Source organism: Giraffa tippelskirchi, chromosome 5 (genome assembly GCF_054371585.1).
Source record: "Giraffa tippelskirchi isolate mGirTip1 chromosome 5, T2T-mGirTip1v1.2.pri, whole genome shotgun sequence".
Lineage (NCBI taxonomy): Eukaryota > Metazoa > Chordata > Mammalia > Artiodactyla > Giraffidae > Giraffa > Giraffa tippelskirchi.
This window is the reverse complement of record NC_137279.1, coordinates 170330842-170351732: the sequence shown is the minus strand read 5'-3', so window position 1 is coordinate 170351732 and position 20891 is coordinate 170330842. Positions and strand designations below refer to the sequence as shown.

The window sequence follows — 20891 nt, the reverse complement described above, 5'->3', positions numbered from 1 at the left end:
ATCTGGATAGAAACATGAGCAGAAGGGAGCCTGGGATCTCATCATGATATATTTTAAACCCTGAGTCCCCCTTTTCTGGACCAGCCCAGGTTCTAGCACAAAGGCAGCACTTCCTGTCCACAGGGCTCAATCAAGGAGGGCCTGACCTGCTCTGCCACGCCCTCTAGTGGGCACTGTTACATCGCAGCATTGAACTCACCACACGACTTCACAGTTCACTGTAATTTCAGGGACACTGTTGCACCTGATCCTCACAATAACTCTGTTAGGTAGGCTGAGCAGGGGTTGTGGTTCCAATTCTAGAGCTCAGGAAACGGGTTTGGACAGGTGAGGAAATTGCTCAGAGTCAACGTGAAGCAGGGTTGGGACCGAAGCCCAGGTCTCTCTCCAATCCATAGATGCATTTTCTCAGCTTCCCTTAAATGACAGTGTGTTTTATTTATCCTGTGAGCCTGAGGGTCAGGTGTATCTTCTTATATGCTGTAACCCTCACCTTCACACCTCATGCACACTAAGGTTTGATTCTGAGCAACAGGGAAGGTTCTAGCACAATGTACCCACACAATCAGCCAGCCAGCACAGACCTGAGCACCTGTCATGATCCAGGTACTTGGACTCCAACATGAATTGGACCAAGTCCCTGCCATCAGGAAGCCCACAGGCATTTTGAGAAAATTAATAGACAATGACACCTTGTGAACAGCATGACACTGGAGGTGCCACAGGAGTTAGGAGGTGCGCAGGGCAGGCCCCTGGCTCAGAGGAAAGGAGAAACCTGGACCAAGCAGAAGAGTGAGGAGGAGTTCACTGGGCAAAGATAGGTGAGTGGGCAGGTGGAGACAATTCCAGGCAGAAGAAACCGTAGAGAAAAGAGAAATCACAAGGTGTCTTCAGGAAACTTCTCAGTCTGGCTGTAGCCTGAAGTGTAAGAAGGATGCAGAGAGGCATGGTGAGGGACTGACACAGGGCAGGGCCAGACCAGGAGGCTCTCTGTATGTCCAGCTGTCCAGCTCAAGGCTTTCTCAGAGTGAGCTCCCTGTGAGGTGGTAGCTGCAATCCCACAGCTAGGTGGGTTTATGGCCAAATGTGCTTATACCCATCAAGGAGCTGAGCAGAGACAGGGCCTCTGGGGAGTGAGCAGCTGGTGATGCTGAAAAGTGTCTGCCAGGAGAATTCAGCTGTGAATACTTCCCATTCCCAAGAGGTCAAGAAGCCCTGTTGTTCCTCTCTGGTGGAGGCCCTGAGATCACACTGTCATCCATAATTCATTCAACAAACAGTCTGCCTTGTGCCTGTGCTAGCTCTGAGCTAAAACTCCAGGGACATAGAAATAAAAAGATATTGTCCCTGTTTTTGAGGGATGCATGGTCTTTGGGAAGAAAGGGAGTCAGAGGAGCACAGACTGGGGAATTACTGCAGTGCAGTGGGTGTAGTGGGCACAGAAAGGAAACAGCAAATCTTGTACTAGAGCCAAAGAGGAGAGGAAGCTTGAGCTAGGTTTTAGAGGATGGGCAAGAGTTTGCCATGCAGGAAAGGGCATTCTAGGATGCAGAAAGAGTCTGAAAACCATAAAGATATAAAGGGGCATGGAGGAGCAGGGAGCAGCAGGAAGCAGCTGTGTGTTGAGGTGCATGCATGATGGAGGATCAGGACACAGGAAACCAGTTTTGCTGGGTTAAGGAGCTGGGATGCTCTCCTAGGTTGGGTTTTGGTTTTTTAAAGATGAGTCCAGCAGAGAGTGGCTGAAGCTGAGGGCTGGCGCAGAAGGCTTAGATCCAAAGGTACTAAGGAGGAAGAACTGGCAGGGCCAGAGGACTGACTGACCATGGGAGGAGACATTCATTCATATCTTGCTTTTTTTAAATCACCAAGTACTGCTAAGTGAACCTCTTCTTCAAGGTAAATATGAGGATTCAATGAGCTAAGGTAAGTGAGAGCTCCCAGTACAGGCATCCTCACTCTCACACCCAGTAAACATAAAGTCAGGACTCAATAAAGATCTACTGTGCTGACTCTGTACCTGACTCAATGAGTGAGTAATGAATGAACAAGTGGATGAGGGAATTGATAACCTGTGGACCCCTAGCAAGCAGCATCAGAACAATACAAGTTTCTATGGCCTCCCAGAAGTTCTGGGGAAATGCTACCCAGAAGCCTAGCCGAGTGGTTTATGTTTCTTAGAGAAGACTTGAGTGAGAGTAAATCTCAGGGGTTGTCTTGGAGCTTGGGATCTATCTGATCCTCCTTGGAAGATCTAGCCTTCATTCTTCTGTCTGGTGTCAGGCAATGGAAGGTAACATATCTATACCTGACTCCGAGGACCCTCCATCTCTAGAATTGAGGTTTGAGGGTGTCCAGCTGTCCCATCTTCATTGTGCAAACCTCAGTAAGTCAGAAGACAACTAGTGGGAAATGAAAGACACCCCAGAGGAGTCATTAACATCTCTTAGTCCTAAACTGCACGGGCACTGTGCTAGGTATGCATGCATGCTGAGTCACTTCAGTTGTGTCTGCCTTTGTGACCCCATGGACTGTAGCCCGCCAGGCTCCTCTGTCCATGGGATGCTCCAGGCAAGAATACTGGAGTGGGTTGCCATGCCCTCCTCCAGGGAATCTTCCTGACCCAGGGATTGAACCCACATCTCTTGTCTCCTGCATTGGCAGGCAGGTTCTTTACCATTGAGCCACCTGGAAAGCCTGTTCTAAGTATATCATATGTATTATCTCATTAAATATAGCAATCCTGAAAAGGAAGTGATTTTCTCCACATTTTATTGATTAGGAAACTGAAGCATAGAGCAATGTAATCTTTCTTAAGTCATGTAATGACATTCTGGACTAATTATCTATACTTAAGCAACTTATAGAAAGTTGGAAAAGTGCTTCAGTGTGATCATCCTAACATAGAAGCTATTATTTTGCCTAGCTCCTGTATGTTTGGCATATACTTAGGATTTTATTATTCATAAAATTTTAACTCACTTTTTTCTTTATTTAACATTATATTATAAGCAGTTTTCCAGGTAACCATGTTGCCTTCAAACTATTGTTCTTCATGGCTGCAGACTGTGAAATCAGGTGTAAATACCTGACTTTATTTAACCATTTCCCATGGCTGTGTACTTAAATTGCTACCAATGATTTGATATTATAAATAATCACTCTTCTTCCTTTTATTTAAAATGGTCTCCTTTCAGCAGGATTATTTCCTTTGGGCAGACTTCCAGACACAGAAATAAGAAGTCAAAGGGTATGAATATTTTAAGGCTTTTGATAATTGCCGCAAATGCCTTTCTTGTGGGACCTTTCCGCCTCACTCCCCATGTCCAGATGCCTTCTTTACCTGTCCCTCTTTCCCTAGTCCCTTTTGCCCAGGCATAATGCTTCTTTGACCCTCAGTCTCCTTATCTGTGAGATGGAACTAATGACTCTGCTCTCCCAACCCCTTGAACTGGAGATACAAGTGATTCAGAGGCCCACATAGGGAAGAGAATGTTATTCTATCCAATGTCCTATTTATACAACATGGCACCAGACTACATGGATTTGAAGCCCACATCTGTCATTCAGGAGCTGTGTGTCTTTGGGCAAGTTACCAACCTCTCTGTACCTCAGTTTCCTCATCTGCAAAACAAGAGTGAAGAAAACGATAGCAAACTCCACCCCCACCCCAGAGTTGCAGATGAAGTTTTAAGGAGTTATTTTATACAGAAAGCACACAGCAAGAGCCGTGGTTGTTATAAGTGATGTCTTATGAGGGAGGCAGCACTAGCAGGGAAAAGCTCCAGCATTCCTTCCTACAGGGGCTGCCCTGAGGGGAGGGGGCACTTGCCAGGTGCCCAACAGATGGACCTTTTGTGGAAACAGCTGATCTAACTCTAATGGCAGTGACCATTACTCCCTCTCTGCAGCCTGCCCAGTATGGGGTCTGCGTCTCTCTGCACCCCCACCACCACTCCGCCTCGGGCTTCTGTGGCCCGATCTTATCCCTTTTTCATCAGGCTGCCTAACTGACCGGAAAATGCAAACGCATCCCTAAATGCTTGAAATGGCTGCCAGCTCCCCCCAACCCCCAGCCTTCTCCCCCTTTCCGGGAAGCCAGGCACCAGCGCCAGCCTGACGAGCGGCACTTAATTCTTTATTGAAAACCATTAACTGGAGTTCAGTTCTCTGAGCCCCAGTTTCAAATTACCCACAGGAAACGCCAGACTGAGAGAGTGGCTTTCAAGGGCAGAGTCATCTCCTCGAAGAGACTGGCTCCGGGACTGGGGCTGTGGGGACTTATTTATTTTGAGAGGCAGTAACAGCAACAGCAGCAATCATTTCAACTCCTGGATGCATAAGAGCCGGCAAAGCACCCTCCTCTTCCTGCTCTTCCTCCCTCTCTTTAACAATAACCCAAAGCAGCAGAGCTGGCAGGAAGCATTATCACCCAGGATGGATGGGAAACTGATGGCCTGAGGGTCACCCAAGCAAGCAGGCAGGCAGACTCCAGATCTCCCTGCTAGTGAGCCCCATGACCCTCCTGTCATAGCATGTCATGGACCACCCAGAGTGGGGCGTGCCCGGTGAGGAGCACTGCAAGGGAGACAGGTGAGGGGGATGGGACTCTGGTCCTTGATCAGTCATGACTGGGCAGGGAGACAAAGAAAAAGACAAGGGTCTCAGAGACCCTGGTTCTAGCCTGGGCCTGCCACTAACTGCCTGACCCATGGTGGGGTTAATTATTATTCATGGGACATGAAGGGAAAGGCACTGCTAGAAGATTAAGGACACGAGTGGGGGAACTGAAAAAAATGTGTCCTCAGTCCTCTCTATCAAGATTTCTAGCCAACTGGAAAGAAACTTCATTCATTCATTCATTTATGAATCGCTGAAGGTCACCTGTGTGTTCCAGGCACTGAGCAAAGTACAAAGAATTCTCACGGACTCCTCCAAACAGTATTTTGAGTGGTACTACTAGTCTCCCCACCAGCCAACAAGGAAAGTGAGGCTCCAGGAGCTTGGGTGATTCTCACATAATCACATACAAGTAGCAGAATCTGAACCCAGGTCACCCTGACTCCATGATTCCCACGACTTCTTTGTCACCATCACAGTCAGGATTTTATGAACATCTGCACTGTGACCCAACAAGAGCATGGAGACCACAAAGGCCCCTGTGGATCTCCAGGGAAGGTTTCCCAGAGTGGAGAGGAGGGAGAGACTTGGCCAGATGAAAAAAGCAAGGGAGAAAGTTCTGCAAAGGGACAATGACACAGCCCAGGGTTGGGGATATCAAAGCACATGGCGTGTTAAGGCGAGTCAGAAATTGCTGGACCGTCTGAACTAAGCACAGACGATACAGAGGGGCTCTGCCCTCTGGGAGTTTGCAGCCCAAGGGAGGGATGAAAACACATCAAATGACTTAGTATTTGAGGCAAATTGTGTAGGAATTTTTCTCTAAGAAAAAAGAGCTTTCTACTTGTGTATCTTGCTTCCTCCGCCCAGGAGCCTAAGAAGCAGCTGAACAAGGAGGCTGGCGGAGGGAAAGAGCTTTGGCCTCAAATCACGGGCCTCCTTCCCCGAGACTGACTTACCATCTCTGTGAATCTGGATTTTCTCTTCTCTACAAAGACATCTCCTTCCCAGCACTTCACATTACTATACCTGACAACAGCTTGAAAAGAATCAAGAGACTGGGTTTTATTCTCATTTACTTCGTTACACAAAATGTGAATACTGAGGTTCAGAGACATTAATAACTTGCTTATAGACATTCCCAGAAAATGCTTGATGTGATGTTTGATCTCAGATATAATGGATTCCTCTTCCTCTCTGTCACTTCCACCCACAGATCCTATTCAGCCCTCTGGAAAGCCCAGTGCAATAAGCCTGCTCCTCTGTCCACAACACCCCTTCGGATGGATGAAGACAGCAGCTGTTGTTCTCACATCTCCTCTTTCCAGCCAAACACTCCCAGATTTTGCACCCAATATGATTACCAAATTGCTACAGGATTTAGCCGCTCTTGAGAAAGAAACAAGAAAGAACAAACAATAGAAGTAATTCCCTGGTGCCTGGGCTGGTCCCTTGCCTCTGGATCGGCAGCCAGCACCGCAGTGAACTACCCGCAGAAAACCACAGTCACAACCTGTTTGCCTTCCCCAGTCCCTCAACTCCCACAGCCAAGCTGGACACCAGATTGGAACTCCAGGGATCTGTCTCCACCTAAACCTTGACTCATCCTTGCCCCCGACTGGCCCTTATTTGAGCTGGGTCCATTTTCTTGGCCACCTTGCTGACTGCGGTGCACACTCATTCCAGAAAATGCCGACCTCTGCTTCAAGCAGCCTTGTCGGCAGTTTCCCAGACATAGCTGGACTGTTTATTTATTTATCTTTGTGTTAGCAGAAAGGAGAAAATCACATCGGCCTAAAATGAATACTAATGAAATGCCTTCGTTAGCTTCCTTTGTGATCAGAATGAAAAATCGGATTTCTGCAGAATTGCAAGCCATATATTTCTTTCCCCCAACCTTTTTTTTTCTTTTTTGCCCTTTCCTCTGATAGGAAGATTAGGGACAACCAAGAAGGAGAGTTAAAGTCATTCCATAAAAGATATCTGCATTTTTAAGGGTGCCTTTGTTGCAGAGGGACGTGGAGGTGCAATTTCTCCAAACCCACTTTTCTCAGCCTGTAAAGCAAATGTACCTATTTGTCCTCTGCTGCAACAATGCCAGCTGCATTCAATCAACTGAGAAGCTGCAAGCCATAAACCTTCTTCCCCCAGCTACAGAGGTGGGGGTGGGGGGAGGGAGCAAGCAAGAGAGGAGGCATGCCATAAAAATTCATCAGAATAATGTAGGGATGAGACGCGCTCAGATCGCCGGCAAGCAATCAACCAATCACTCATCTTGTGGCATTTACAGCACGTCTCATTCCCCTGTTCCTTAAGGACAATTGATTTTTCCTGATTCCATTAGCATAACGGCGTGGAAAATGTCTGCAGTGCAATATTTCTGGAAAGTTCCAACAAGTAGGCTGGGCGCTGGAGTGTGACCATCTCCATAAAGCTTCCTCAGGCTCCACAGCAGACATGGCCACAGCTACCGCACAAGGCCCAGAGAGAGGGGCGCAGCCTCCAAAACTCAGGGGTCCAAGGACACCTCAGGGGTGTCTAACTAGGTAATTGGCATTGATATGAAACCCCTCATCTTCTCATCCCTGAACACAGAGGCATTTTCTTCGTACAAGACAGGGTACTATGGACTGAAACCCACCCAGCCCAGGAGGGATGATGTAGGTCTCCAATCCTGGGTCCATTTGTGGGCTTTTGAAGCTCCTGGATTTGGGAGCCATGAAAAGAATGCCTAAGGTGGTTATTCATTTGTGTGTGAACAGGAGGCTGCAGGAGTGGGTGCCCAGGAGTCATTATTCTGCTCCTCCGTCAGCAGGGTCACCATCACCTTCTCCAGTGAGACAGCATACACATGAGGAAGGGATGTGAGGAGTATGGAGCATGTAGACCTGGGTTCAAATCTGCTTCTTTTTATTTTGTGTGTGGCCATGGACTACAGTTAATTAATCTCTCTGATCCTCAGTTTCTCTGTGAAAATTATGGGCCTCATTAATTCACAGGTCACTGGGAGAATTAAATGAAAACATGCAAAGTTCCTAGCATGCGAATGCAGTGACTATTCAACAATCAGATTCTTGTCCCTCCCCCTTTCTCCAAACTTCAGTTCCCTCCTTCTCCATCAGCAATGAAATTCTCGAACTGTGTCAGTTTCAGCTGGTCAAGGTGGTGAATCTTGAAAGTGCCAAAAGGAAACATACAAAACCCTGAATGTTTCCATCTACTCTTTCAAGCAAGATGAAAACCTGGCTATGCCCTTTAGAATGTGCTTGGGGCAACTCTGTACTCTTATTTGGCCTCCTGAGTCAGCCCCTATCTCTTCTCTCACCCCCTCCTTTATTCTCACATTGCACTAGAGGATCTCTCTAAAACACTACATATATGACTTGTCATGCCCCTGCCTAAAACTCCTCCTTGGTTCCTCACTGCCATTGTCTCTTCAGCTCAGACGGAGTCTCCTCCTGAATGCGTGAATGAAAGAATGCATGTGTGCTCAATCGTGTCCAGCTCTTTTGCAGCCCCATGGACTATAGCCCACCAGGCTCCTCTGTCCAAGGAATGTTCCAGGCAAGAATACTGGAGTGGACTGCCATTTCCTACTCCAGGGGATCTTACCACCCCAGGGATGGAACCCATGTCTCTTGCATCTTCTGCATAGGCAGGTGAATTCTTTACCACTAGTGCCACGTGGGAAGCCCATTGTCTAAGGCTCTACACTTATTTCAGTGTTTGTACAGGCTGTTTGGGTGCTGGCCATGGTCCTGAATCTTTAGGCACAACGGAAAGAAGAAAGTAATAAAGAAACCTTGAGTGTGGTAAAAACAATCCACATTCAGATAACCTTTAAGCAGCCAGCCTTTGGAAAGCAGAAGGGGGCAGGGATTCCGGGCACTTAAGTTCCAGTCCTGGCTTTGCTGCAAACACTCTGCTCAAGACACAAAGCCTTTCCAGATCTCAATTTTTCTTACCTGTCAAATGGAAACAAAAATCTGATCTTCCCATATCACGAGATTGTTCTAAGGGTTACAGAGATGATGTCTGTGGATACTTTAGTGATATTTTTTGAAATTGCTTGCTATGAAATGGCTGTAAGTTTCCTTCCAGCACTTTAAGTGCTCACTGACCAAGAATTATCTACAACTGACCACCTCCACTTCCTTATCTCCAAATTGCTCCTCAGTCTATCCTATGTGACTTCTGGACCCATCACTCTGACAGAACATTTCTCAAGAATGACCTCATGCAGCTAAATTCATTGGCATTTTTCAATCCTTATTACACTTGCTCTCCTAAGACCATGTTTCTTGCTCTCAAGCACTTACCTCAGGATATAATTATGCATTCGTTTGTGTGACTGTTATATTAATACCTGTTCCCCAACTAGACTGCGAACTCCATGAGGTTAGGAATTGCATCTGTTTTTGTTCACCACTGCAATCCCATGTCCTGGCACAATGGTCATGAGGAGTAGCCTCCCCCATGATTTAGCAGGAAGGCAGGCAATGTGCCCAGAGCAGGCCTGACCATATCTAGCACTGAGACTCCAACAAAAGCCTGGAACCTCCTGGAAGTCCCAGAGACAACTTACCAATGCCAGAGCTTCTGCCCCAAGCCCCATGGGGCTTGGAGCTCTGAGGAGGCCTCCACCCTCTTGAAAAACATGCATGATATGATGAAGACTGGCATGGTGTCTATCCACCTGAACACAGTAAGTATAAAAAGGTAAGTATCATGGGATAAGATCTGGGAAAACATTGAGCCCAGATGCTTTGCTGTGTGAAAAATGAAAACCAAGGCCAGAGAGTAAGTGTGATCTTACTCATAGTGAGCCCATAGTGAGTTAGTGTTCTTCCTAGTACATAGAGAGCAAGAGGCAAGAAGTGTGATCTCCTGGGTCCCTTGGGCTCCCTTCTCTGGGCTACCATGACCTCTAGGCTGCCCTCTACCATAATGTATGTGTCCTTGAGTGGATATTTTCTGTTCACATGTCTGCCTCCTCCTGGAGGGCAAAGATGGTGTCTGATTGATAGTATTGTATTTCCAGGGCCTAGCTTAAAGTGTGACACATAGAAGGGGTCAACCAATGTTTCTTGAATGGACACCAGATGGTGAAGAGATTGAAGGAGTAGGTGTTGAGGTATAAAAAGGCTGACTGTGAACAGGGCTCTGAGCCCCACCTAGGTCCAAAGCCCAATAATGAGAGATGGTCAGTCTCTGGACATCCCTCAAGAGCCAGACTTGGGCTCCATGGTGAAGTCCCATGGGTATGCTACTGAGTTTTCAGCCTGTTCATCCAAGAGAGCCAGAGCCATTCCACAACCTCCTGGGAATGACAACTTCAGAGTTCATGATTCATCCTTGCAGGTAACACAAAGCAGAGAATACCATCTGTTTGCATTTGAAAGCCAGGGAGACTGAGGTTCTTCCACCCATTCCATGGGGAGGCAGAAGCAGAGATTTTGCAGTTAGAGCCCCCATATGTAAATTCCAGCTTCTTTACTTACAACTGTAAACCCAAGTCCACAGTGTGGATTTATGAGGATATAGAAAATATGAGCTTTGCCTTGAAGGAGCTTTGTTGTTGTTTAATTACTAAGTTGTGTCTGACTCTTCTGTGACCCCATGGACTATAGCCTGCCAGGCTCCTCTGTTCAGAAGATTTTCCAGGCAAAAATACTGGAGTGGGTTGCCATTCCCTTCTCTAGGGGATCTTCCCAACCCGGGGATCAAACCCACATCTCCTGTGTTTCCTGCATTGCAGTCAGATTCTTTACCACTGAGCCACCAGGAAAGCCCAGGAGCTTGTATTCTATTAATAGGAAAAAAGACATGTCAACAAGAACTCTATTGCCAGGTAGAAAGTGATTAAAAGTCCCCAAACAGGATGGTACTGGAAGCTCATAGCCAACTGGGAAGAAAGCTTTATGGAGAAAACAGCCTCTCATCTGAGTCTTGAAAGATGCATGGGATTTTAATGGCACAGAAAGGAAGAATATCCTGGTGAAAGAGGAAGCAGGAGAGCATGGGGCATGTTCCTGGAATGAGAAGTAAGCTTATTTGACTGGAGGGTTTAGTGGATACATGGAATGTAAGTGGGAGCTGAGACATAAAAGTAAGTTGGGCCAAAGAGACTTGAATGTTGTTTAAATACTCAGAGAGGTTAAATAACTTATCCCAGAACATACAGAGTCATTGGGGGATCTAAGACTGGACTCTTGAATGCATCCCCTTCACCACTTTGCCCTCATCTTCAATTTGAGTAATGGCACAACAGTTGGCAGAGCCAGGGGCTGCTATAAAAACACATGAAACAGAAATAATCAGAATTAGTGTAGCTGATTGTGGAGAGATTAGTTTAGAGACTCTAACAAAGGAAAGTGTAAATTACAGGATGAAATCAAGGAAATATGTTTTGCCCCATATCTCTACAAGTAGTATATTCTATTACCCATCAAACTCATGTTTAGAATAGCTCGCTTCTAAAAAAAAAAAAAAACTTTGTCATGGGCATATCATGTTGATACATTCAGTATCAATTAAGCACCCCATCACAATTTTTTCCTTCAGAAATATTTATCTTTGCTAAGATTTTTCATGGAAAATGCAAAGCCAAATTTCAGACCAGCTCACAAATTCTGAATTATCACAAACTGTGAATTTGTTAGTGAAGAGAAGCTGAGATTGGAACCAGGTTGATTCAAATATTCAGCAGCTTTAGAATGCTCTATCAAAATATTCCAGCATCCCCCAGGCTCTAACAAATTGACTTTGCAGAAGGATAGCATGGACTTAGCCAGACCCAGGTCCAAGGATCTGCTCAGACACTATCTAGCTATGTGACCAGGCACTTCAGCTTCACTCCACCCCTCAGGGACCATCTCATATTATGAGGATAAAATAAATCAGGCAATGGATTTGGAGTCTATCACAGATCTCACATTCTAGAGGGAAGAGACAACAAAGAAAACAAAATAAGTGAAATGGGATGCCCGAGCTCTGTAGGTAGGGTTTCAGGCCAGGGCAAGAGAACTATTTGTGTGTTAACAGGCATAAGAAACTTCCCAGGTGGCACTAGTGGTGAAGAACCCGCTAGTGCAGGAGATATAAGAGATGCAGTTCCGATCTCTGGATCGGGAAGATCCCTTGGAGGAGGGCATGGCAACCCACTCCAGTATTCTTGCCTGGAGAATCCCATGGACAGAGGAGCCTGGTGGGCTACAGTCCATGGGGTCACAAAGAGACACAACTGAAGTGACTCAGCACACATGCAACAGGCATAAAGTCACCTTTTGCTTCTGCCTCTCTGAGAGGCACTAAGCTTACCCCTTTTATGTAAATTATTTATTGTTGTTATGATAGAGGTTATTATGTCTCCATTTTACAGAAGAGGAGACTAAAGCTCAGTGTATCTTGCCTAAAGTCATATAGCAACGAAATTACAGGCTGAGATTCCAACCAACACCTCTCTAAGGGCCTGTATGTTCCATCTCTAAGTTATGCCATCTTCAGAGCCCAGTGGATGTCACCATGGAGACCTAATCTGTATATCCACCTTGCAATCCTGGGGTAGTAGGAATCTTTCTCAAGTGAGGCTCCAAGAACCTTGGGAGAAATGATAAAGAGAACTTCAGAATTGATGTTCATTTAAGAGTTACAAACTTAGAGAGGCAATAAAAGCAGTCTAATACCAGGATGGAGTAGTAGTGTGGAGGTGCCTTTTGAGGTAAGAGAGAGTTGAAACATGAATGTCTCATTGGGGAAATTAAAGGAGCCTCAGGGTTCCCAAGTTTTGGAGGGGAGTTCCTGCTCAGGGATTCAATAGCAAAATGGGAGTAGGGAGGGGCAGTGCTGGGCCCAGGTCTAGGCTCTCAGCTGCTTCCTGCTCCCCACCAGGAAGAGGTGAGACTCCTGGTATGGCTGAGGATGGATGCAGAGTCTGAGTGTATCTTGCTGTGGAGGGGTGTGAAGCAGGGGAAGAGGCTAAAAGTTTGGTAGAGCCAGATGCTCATCCTCATCAGAGGCCACGTGCCCGATCAAGTCAGTGCAATACCCAACTCTTCAACATCCTTAAAACCCTGCTTGGACTTCACTGGCTCTGAGATGCTTTCCATGACTTATTCCCTTAGATTTGATCCCTCTCTCCCTCTGACTTCCTGTTGTGACATCTTCCTCACCATATAAGCCACTGTCAGTTTACATGCCTATCACCTTGTGCAAAGTGAGAGATTCCCTGGAGCAAAGACCTACATCTGAGGCATCACTGGGTCCCAAGGGCCTGGCACAAAGTCCTGCTCCAGTGCAAGCTCGGGGACTGTTTGTTGAACTGGATAACAAAAAGAGTGCTCACCAAAAAAGAAATACAAAGGCATAAGAAGAGCAGTAGTGTGTGTGCGTGTGCGCGTGTGTGTGTGTGTGTGTGTGAGTGTGTGTGTGTGTGTGTGTGTGTGTAAGGGGTGCTTGAGGCCAGACCTTGCCCCTACCCTTTGAGGGAGCAAACCTCATTTCTGGAACTAAGATAAGCCTCCTGCCTATACCAGTTCCACAGAATGTTCAGCTGCCTCCACAACTTCTAGGTTAAACCTTCTGCATGGAGTTCATCAGCAATTCTTGTGTTTTCTAATGAACTTCAACTACTTAAAACCTACCTCAAGCTGATGAACACCTCTGGAGACTTCTAGAAAAATGCAGACAGACACCTCACCCTTTGCAGAGATATCTTCAAATACTACATGAGACTACTGTCTGGGCAGAGTCTTCCACATGGCCACCTGAGAGATCTTTCCTAAGACTGATCCCATCATGGCCAAACTGAAAATAAAATTGTAAGGTGATACACCCTCTGCCCCACCCATACTGCTATCCTGGCCATTTGCCAAAAACAGTCTGTTCACATCTCTGTGCCTTTGCAGATACTGTTCCCTCTGTCAGAAATTCCCTCCCCATCTCCACTTAATCTACCCCAACCCCAAGCAAAGGATCTGATACACATTAGGAACTATCCTAGGGGGTTTCCCCAGAAACAAATTCTAAAACAAGGATTCATTTACAGGTAGTATACTTGGGAAAGATATAGGTCCCTTCTAGTGTTTCAGGAAACACTAGAAGAGACCTTGAGAAATGAGACAGGGAAGGGAAGGCACCGATAAAGGGTGCAGCAATTTACATCCATGAGTAAATAGAACCTAACTGTGGGAGCCAATGCAGAACTCTTGTCTCAAAGTTACCCAGCCTGGGGGGGTGAGGAAGCTGGAGTGTTTATCCACCAGTTCCCATCCTTCATTGACTGAGAGCTGCTCTGGGGGAGGTGGGATGCTAACACCCTGGTACTTCTCAGAAATGGTAAATGCTGGAGGCCTAAGAGTGGGCACTGATAGCATCTGCTTCAGATGCTTAGAAATTTTGCTGAACAAATGGTTGACACGCAACTCAATAATGATGATAATAATTACTAATATTTATAATAATGAGTATATAATTACTAATAGTTTGCTATGTGTCCGGGCACAGTCTAAGTACTTAATACTTTTTTAACCCTTCTAACAACCTAACAAGTGAAGTTATTGCTATGTCCAATTTACAGATAAGGAAACAGAAGCACAAAGAGTCAAGTAACCTGCTCAAAGCTATGCGGCTAATAATTGACAGCACCAGGGTCGAATCTTGGCAGTCTGGCAGGTAGGTGCCCTACTTACTCTACCTGTACAATCTGGAGATGCTCCACCTTAGAACCTGGAGCTGCCATTTCATGCTATTTCATGTAGTCTTGGACAAGTCACCACAAGTCTTAGTTTCTTGATCTGTAAAATGAGGAGCCACATCACTTGATTCCTGTACACACAGCAGAAGCTAGTGTATTAGGGCTGGGCTAGAACTTGGTCTCCATCTATAAAAGGAAATCAAAAGCCTCTCCCAGCTCTGACACTCGGAAGTCTTGTAACTCAACCTCCTGCATCCTTCTGTGACCTTGCTCAGGTGCACAACCCCTCATGAGCCTCATTTGTCTCTTCTATGAAGCAAAAATCCCCCCAGTGTCATCAGGAGAGAGGAGGTTGTCTTCCTGCCATCCAATCCTCCTACCAAGAATCCTGACATAATGGCTATAGGAAACTCCAGAGTCTGGGCTAAGAGTCAGATTCAAATTCCAACTTAGCCACCACCAGCTGTGGGGTCTTCAGCAAGTCATTCATGCGAATCTCAGTTTCTCCACCTGAAACACAGAGTTCACAGTCCCTACCACTAAGTGGTTGTGAAGAGCTTAAGCCCCAACACATATTAGGTGCTCAAGTACAAGCAGTTTCACATTCTTTATTTTGAAGAAGTATGCTGATACAGTTCCATTAGGGTGAAAAAAATCTTAACGTTCACTTTAATTCTAAGCCCCGGAGGCCTTTTGCAGGGCTGACAACTTCGTCTGGAGGATGGTAAATATTTGTCTATTTCAGAGGCAGCATTTATCTTCTAAGGCGCTCGTGCCAGTCCCTGTGCTGACAAGCAACTTGTTTATTTATTACCCTAATAGCAAATAGATTGTCAGGCCTGGAGGCTCTGCAAGCACCATCCTTGAGTTTGGGCCTGCTTCAAGCCCAAGCCACCCAGGCTCTTGCCAGCTCTATGAGGCCTGGGGAGCTGGGCGAGCAGTGGCCAGCAGGGACTTAGCTCCTTCCATGACTTGCCATTTATATTTTTATTTGTTCTATCCAAAAACCCCCGTGCAGAACCCACATCATGAGCCTTGCCCTGGGCTGTGAAGAAGAACCACACACAGCCATTATCCTTAAAGGGCTTGCAGTCTTGACAGGGGGAGATGATGAGAATAAAAACAATAAAAATGCTACTAATAGAGTAGCATCAAACACTTACTCTGTGCCAGGTCCTGTGCAAGGTACTTTGTATATACTAACTCATTTGATCCAACCAACAAGTGGATACTTTTATTATCCCCATTTTACTGATGAGGACATTGAGGCATAGAGAGGTTAAAGAACTCACCCAAGACCACCTCTATTAAAATCACAGCAATAGAGAGCAGGGGTAGATACTAGAAATTATGTAATAATTATATAATAATTCTTGTACATTTTTGATGACCGGCACATGTCCTCCTAGCTATTCCTCCCACATGCCAGGCACACCCCTGTCTCAGGGCCTTTGTACTTACTGTTTCCTCTCCCAAAACAATCTTCCTCCAGACATCTACCTCACTCACCTCCTTTAAATATTCATTCAAATGTTGTCTTTTCAGTGAGACCTTCTCCATCTATGGCTGCAGTTCCACCTGACCCTCCCTAACCCTTTTGCTTAATGAGCTTCTAGAGCACTTACCATCCATCACAATACATACTTTACTTTTGTGTGTGTCCACCTCTCCACAGTAGCACCTCCACAGGGCAGGTTTTTTTCCTGTCTTATTTTCTGCTTCATTCATAGCGTAAAGGGCAGAGCCAAGCACACAGACAGAGCTCCATTTTTTTAATTAATAAATTTCACCTCAAAGATTGAAAAGCACATCTCAGCATCTCACCCTGGAACTGCTGGTCTCCTCCAGGTCCAGCCTTTCATCCTCCTTCCAGGAGTCACAAACATTCTCCCTGAGGGATTTCATGGCTTCAGGTTATTCCCTTCTCTGAGGACTCTTGGATCTTTATCTCTAGACCAGAGCCCACTCCTGAGCTCACCAGTATAAGCAAAAATCCAAGGGACATCTTCGTCTGGGCCCTACCTGAGTCTGAGTCCCAAGCAGATCTCCCTACCATCTACACAAAGGCACCCCCTCCTCCTGGAAACCTGTCCCCCAGTCACCCGAGCCAGGAACCCGAGGTTCATCCCCAACACCTCCACTCCTCTGCCCCACAACCAACAGTCCTAAGTCCTCAAAGAGAATGAGATGGTTGGATGGCATCACCAATTCAATGGACATGAACTTGGGCGAACTCCAGGAGATGGTGAGGGACAGGGAAGCCTGGCGTGCTATAGTCCATGGGGTCACAAAGAGTCGGACACGACTAAGCGACTGAAAAACAACAAAGTTTTCAAAAGCGTTTCTTGGCTGCCCCCTTCTCTATCATCACCTGAATTCAGACCATTATTACAGGAGCACTATGGCTACAGCCTCCCTCCTGGCTGCCCCACAGCCAGTTCCTCCCTGTGACCATGTTCTGCAGTCGTTCTAAAACACTAATATGCCCTGCAGCTCTACTGCTCCATATCCTTCAGTAACTGCCCTCTGCCCACTGACTGAAGGCCAAGGTCATAGCCTCTTCCTTTCCCAGTCTTATCGCTGACCTTGGCCCTCCGCATTCCCTAAATACACCTGGCTGTTCCACACACCCATGCCTGTGCTTGGGCAGCTCCCTCTACCTGGAATGCCTATGCGCCTCTCTGTGTAAGAACTCCTCCTCACCCTTCGCAGCCCAACTCAGGTGTCGCTTCCTCCATGCAGCCTTCTCTGAGAGAAGGGGGCTTTGTGAGGACATGAGTGTGAGAAAGAAGGAGGCCATTTTGGGGAACAATGACTTTTGCAGCTTCCAGGACCCTCTGTCAGGGCTGGGCACCTGTAGGTGGTGAGCTTACTCCTGCTTTGAGGGGATGGTGTGTGACTGTCCATGGCTGGGGCTCTCACAGTGACCCCCCCCAAAGGATACACGTCACTCCTGGGCTCTCAAGAGCTTGTGTCACAAGGTAGCTGATGCCTGAGACTGTGGGACTTCTAACCACACAAAACATTCTGGAGGAAAGGGCCTTCCAGGGCTTGAGGCATCACCTCCTGTCACTAATCAGAGAGATGAGGGCCCCACAGTGAAACTGGAACTGCGTTGTATGGTGGTTAAGCCCACAGAGACCCTAGAACTAGGCTGCCTGGCTGCTCTACCACATCCTATCTGAGTCCTTGGACAAGCTACAGATTAGCTGGCCTCAGTTTTCCCATCTATAAAATAGGCAGAGTGATTGTAGCCACTGTACCTCATAGGGTTATTGTGAGGATTAAATGGGTCATTAACACAAAGCACCTAAAACATGATAAGCACTGTTTAATTTTTGGTTATTGTTGTTCTTTACACTGTGTTTTGGCAGAAGACCAGCAATGAGACAGAACAATGACTAGGCACTGCTTCTCCAGGAGAGTAGTGGCCTGTGGACATGACCTTGGGGTGTCCAGGACTCAGCTCCAGCCTACTTTCTCCATCCTCCAAGGAGCTCTCCACTGGAGGTCTTGCCAACCTCCATTATGACCCAATACTGCTCTTGTCTGTCTCCACGCCTGTCTCCTCATCCACGTTGTGAATTCTAAATGGCAGGGTCCATCCTGAAGCAGCTCTGGAACCCAGGTGCATCACTTGGTGCCAAGCAAGTAGTATGGGATCCATAGCTGAGTGGAGCTACAAAAGTTGCCCCAGCCTAGAGCCTGTGGCCTGAAATTTGAAGTTTTCAGTGCCTGCCTCCAAGCTAGAGACACAGAGAAGTACCACACTCCCATGTTCTCAGACCTGGGCATCTTGAAGGGAGTGCTTTTGTTACTTTCTGGAGAGCAGGGCCTCCAAAGCTACTGAGACTGTTTATGAGTTAGAATTCAAGACCTGGGAGGGACTAAGGTGTTTGTCTGGTAGAGAAGGACAGGGCCACAGCCCATTCCCTGTGAAAGGCCTAAATGGCACAATCAACTTGACCAATCAGGAACCCCCTGCCATTGACCATTCCCAGTATTAACTTTTTTTTGTTTCTTGGCCATGCTGCTTGCTTACAGGATTTTAGTTCCCTACCAGAGATCAAATCCACTCCCTCTGCAGTGAAAGCACAGCATACTAACCACTGGACCACCAGGGAATTCCTCCAGTATTAACTCTTAACATTGCTAGACAGTGGGAAGGCTGAGAATCCTATGGGAAATGCCAGGAAAGCTATTGCCAATTGGTATAAAAATATTTCAACATGTTGGTAGTCAGCAGAGCTCTATTGGTACAGCCCAGCCATTAGCCCCGATCACACCAATGAAGCGGACCCAAGGCTTTGTCCTGCAGGAGTTTACTGCCCAGTGAGAAACTAAGGGGCACCGCAGAGACATAAATACCAGTTACCACCCAATGAAACCAGTGCTATAAAAGAACCACATGCAAAGTGTGATGGGACTCCAGTGAAGGAGAACCTGGGCTGTTGAGTGGAGGGGCGGGGAGTTACTTCGGTTAGGCTTTGGAGCCTTGACTGGGTAGGTAAGGGGAAATAGTACCACAGGCAGTGTGAACAGCAAGGACAGATGCCTGGAATTGGGAATATTCTGCGCATGTGGAGGGAACAGGGCCAGCAGGAAATGTGGGAGATGATACTGAAGGACAGGCAGGGCTCAGACTGTGAAAGGTGAGACTCGTATGCCTAGCCAACGAGTTTGGAGTTTTGTCCAGTTGGCAGAGAAAAGCTAAAAGTGTTTTTTGACAGGGGAGTGACACGGCAGGAAAATTGATGTGGCCTCAGTGTGGACAGTGAATTGGAGGGGGCCACATGAGAGGTGCAGAGGCCAAGGAGGGTCCTGGCCAGGGATGGTGAGGGTGAGGGCAGGGTGTGGGCAGTCAGACAGAGCAAAGAGAAGCTGGGCAGTGCCTGCGGGCAGCACCACCTCAGAAGAACATTATCAGCCATGTGAGGCCAGACTCGACCTACAGGAATTGTTCAGTTTCTGGACTGAGAGAACCTGGAAGGCTTCTGAGAGCCAAGGGAAACTTGACAGGTGAAGGTTTTCCTCCTCATGTATTTAGCCAACACACAGGGGAAGATTACTGGTAGGTCCCCACCAGCACAGCTCCCAAGCATGGCTAGCTATCCGAGCGACTGTTGTAATCTCCAGGCCTTGAAAAAGAAAGGGAGAAGTAGCTCCAACTCATCGCAGAAGGTTCAATCATCATAGATCTTTCACTAAGGGACTCTGTGGTCAGAGCAGTTCTAGGAGGCCCGTGGATTATCATCTAATCCATCAAAGAAATGTTGCAAAGTGTGAAGTCAAAAGGCTGTTGTTTGATGCTGAGCCCTGGAGATATTTCTGGGCCAGAAGTCCTGCTGCGGCCACTATTTGTCTCTGTGATCTTGGGAAAGTCATTCCACTGACGTTTTGCCCCCATTTCCTCATCTTTAGAGGATGACCATTCTGCACCTGAAGATAGTGAAGGACAAGGAGGGACCTGTTGCAGTCCATGGGGTCGCAGAGTCAGACATGACTTAGTGACTGAACAACAACCATTCTGTACCTCATCTGAGGATGGCACTTCTGTTCTTGGTTCATCTTCTGCACAATAGTAACAAGCCAGCTACCCAACTCCTCAGCTGTAAAGAGTTTTATACAAATATCTAGCACCCTATTGGGAATAATTAGAACAAGAGAGCTTGGAAGCAGGGAGGAAGGAAGAAAAGGGGGATAAGTTGAGATCATCAGGGTTAAACAGACAAGTAGATATCGGAAGGTTGAAAAGAAATCATAACAAGGTGCTGGCTAAGCCAAAAAGAGCAGCCTCTCTCCCCTCTTCTCTCTCTCCTCCTTTCTCTCAATTGCTATAAGAATAAAATAGAATGAGGTGTGATAGAAGAGATTGGCTAGCTCTTTACCAAACCCACACCCTCTTCTTCTGGGCACATGGCTAGACCACACTTTCCAGTCTCCTCTCATTGAGAGAAACCATATGACTGGATCCCAGCCAATGGAATGTGAGCAGAAGTGACAAGTGCCACTTCTTGACCTGGCACACAGAAACCTCCCTGCTCTTTCCCTTTCTGCTACTGGGTGTAGATGAGAGAATGCTTCCACAGCCACGTGTTGAACTTGACATGCCCACAATATATTAGGAGTCTGGGTCTCTGATTCATCACTTGGAGGAGAGATTCCTCTCCATCAGGAACACCCATTCTGTGAATAAAGAAGACGTAGTATATATACACAGTGGAATACTAGTCAGCCATGAAAAAGAATGAAATAATGCCATTTTCCAGCAATATGGATGAACCTTGAGATTATCATAGTAGGTGAAGTAAGTCAGAAAGAGAAAGATAAATACCATATGATATCACTTATGTGTGGAATCTAAACTATGACACAAACGTATTTACAAAACAGAAACAGGCTCACAGGCATAGAAAACAAACTTATTACCAAAGGGGGAAGGAGGTTGGGGAGGGATAAATTAGGAGTTTGGGATTAGCAGATACAAACTACTATATATAAAATAAACAAGATCCCACTGTATAGCACAGGGAACTATATTCAATAACCATAACAGAAAGGGAAAAAGGAATACCCA

At 46.5% G+C, this 20891-nt stretch overlaps 1 long non-coding RNA gene across 1 annotated transcript; it reads left to right on the top strand.

Moving 5' to 3' along the window:
- Positions 1-229: 229 nt before the first annotated feature.
- Positions 230-20182, top strand: LOC145504520 (uncharacterized). Its single transcript, XR_014052265.1, has 9 exons — positions 230-821; positions 1873-1926; positions 3198-3250; positions 5837-9981; positions 10476-10664; positions 13191-13444; positions 14198-14292; positions 17689-17942; positions 19736-20182. It is a non-coding gene; the product is annotated as an uncharacterized LOC145504520 (long non-coding RNA).
- The last annotated feature ends 709 nt before the right edge of the window (positions 20183-20891 follow it).